This window comes from Malurus melanocephalus, unplaced genomic scaffold, assembly GCF_030028575.1.
Source record: "Malurus melanocephalus ecotype Western Australia unplaced genomic scaffold, MMel_1.1 scaffold_1785, whole genome shotgun sequence".
NCBI classification, from domain to species: domain Eukaryota; kingdom Metazoa; phylum Chordata; class Aves; order Passeriformes; family Maluridae; genus Malurus; species Malurus melanocephalus.
The window spans coordinates 1-2,534 of record NW_026625017.1 but is presented as its reverse complement, the minus strand read 5'-3'; positions in this window follow the sequence as shown (position 1 = coordinate 2,534).

The window sequence follows — 2,534 nt, the reverse complement described above, 5'->3', positions numbered from 1 at the left end:
CTCTGCAATACTGCAATGAGAGCACTGACTCACCGCTGAGTCAGCCTGAACGTCGGCACAAAGCTGGGCTCAAAATCAGCCTGAACATTGGCACAAAACCCAGCCCAAACATCGGCACAAAGCTCGGCTCAAACCCAGCCTAAACATCGGCACACAGCTCGGCTCAAAATCAGCCCAAACATCGGCACAAAGTTGGGCTCAAAATCAGCCCAAACATCGGCACAAAGCTGGGCTCAAAACCCAGTCCAAAGCTCGGCTCAAACCCAGCCCAAACATCAGCACAAAGCTCGGCCCAAAACCCAGCCTGAACATCGGCACAAAGCTGGGCTCAAAATCAGCCTGAACATCGGCACAAAGCTGGGCCCAAAACCCAGCCCAAACATCAGCACAAAGCTGGGCTCAAAACCCAGCCTGAACATTGGCACAAAGCTGGGCCCAAAACCCAGCCCCAACATCGGCACAAAGCTGGGCTCAAAACCCAGACCAAACATCGGCACAAAGCTCGGCCCGAAACCCAGCCCAAAGATCGGCACAAAACTGGGCCTAAAAACAGCCCAAAGATCGGCACAAAGCTTGGCACAAAATCAGCCCAAAGGTGGGCTCAATAACAGCCCAAAGCTCAGCCCAAAGCTCGGCCTAAAGCTCAGCACAAAGATTGGCGCAAAGCTCAGCCCAAAAATCATCTCAAAACTTGGCCCAAAGATCATTTCAAAGCTCAGCCCAAAGATCATCTCAAAGCTCAGCTCAAAGCTTGGCCCAAAAATCATCTTAAAATTCAGCCCAAAATCAGCCCAAAGCTCGGCCCAAAGCTCAGCCTGAAATCAGCCCAAAGCTCGGCCCAAAACATCATCTCAAAGCTCAAAACAAAAATCATCTCACAGCTCAGCCCAAAACTCAGCCCAAACTCAATCCCTCTAGAACACTGAATTACTGAGTTTTACCCTCTAAAACTCTGAATTACTGAGTTTTACCCTCTAAAATCATCCTTAGAACCCCAAAATAATGAATTTTCTGACTGTAGCATCGCTGCCCTTTGTTGTCTGAACCCCACAAAAATCAGAAAAACCCCTCAAAAAGNTGAGTCAGCACCGATGGAAACAGCGCAGCAGCCGCTCTGCAATACTGCAATGAGAGCACTGACTCACCACTGAGTCAGCCTGAACATCGGCACAAAGCTCGGCTCTAAAACCAGACCAAACATCGGCACAAAGCTCAGCTCAAACCCAGCCTAAACATCGGCACACAGCTCGGCTCAAAACCCAGCCCAAAACCCAGTCCAAACATCGGCACAAAGCTGGGCCCAAAACCCAGCCCAAAGTTGGGCCCAAGCTCGGCACAAAGCTGGGCCCAAAGCTCAGCCCACAATCAGCCCAAAGCTGGGCCCAAAAACCAGCCCAAAGCTCAGCACAAAGCTGGGCCCAAAGCTCAGCACAAAAATCATCTCAAAGCTGAAAACAAAAATCATCTCAAAGCTCGGCCCAAAGCTCAACCCAAAAATACACTCAAAACTCAGCCCAGAACTCAGCCCAGAATTCGGCCCAAAACTCAGCCCCAAAATCATCTCAAAACTTGGCCCAAACATCATCCCAAAACTCAGCCTAAAACTCAGGCCAAAGCTCAGCCTAAAAATCACCTCAAAGCTCAGCCCAAAATGCAGCCCAAAGCTCAGCCCAAAAATAATCTCAAAACTCGGCCCAGAACTCAGCCCAGAGCTCATCCCAAAACTCGGCCCAGAACTCAGCCCAGAGCTCATCCCAAAACTCGGCCCAAAAATCATCTCAAAGCTGGGCCCAAAGCTCAGCTCAAAGCTCAGCCCAAATCCCTCCTGCAGTCCCTCCTCTCTCAGGGACAGACGGATAAAAACACCACAAAAATTCACCAGAATTGGCTCCTCCTCCTTTCAACCTCTGAGGAACATTTTGAGGAAGATCTTTCACGGGTTTATCTCCTGAAATATTAAACTGGACTCGACATGAAAGATTTGTCACACTGAAATCACTCCCCAAAACAAAAAAATGGCAAATCCCAACTTCTGCCTTCAGAAAATAATTTTTTTCTTACCCTCTACCCCTTAACTGCAAATCTATTGAAGTTTTACCCTCTTAAGACTCGGAATTATTGAGTTTTACCCTCTAAAGCTCTGAATTACTGAGTTTTACCCTCTAAAGCTCTGAATTACTGAGTTTTACCCTCTAAAGCTCTGAATTACTGAGTTTTACCCTCTAGAACACTGAATTACTGAGTTTTACCCTCTAAAACTCTGAATAACTGAGTTTTACCCTCTCAAACTCTGAATTACTGAGTTTTACCCTCTAAAACTCTGAATTACTGAGTTTTACCCTCTGAAACTCTGAATTACTGAGTTCTACCCTCTAAAATCATCTTAGAACCCGAAAATCATGAATTTTCTGACTTTAGCATCGCTGCCCTTTGTTGTCAGAACCCCACAAAAATCAGAAAAACCCCTCAAAAAGTAAATTTTTGACTTATTTACAGGAACTGATGGTCACACCCAGGGAATTTCCACGGGGTTC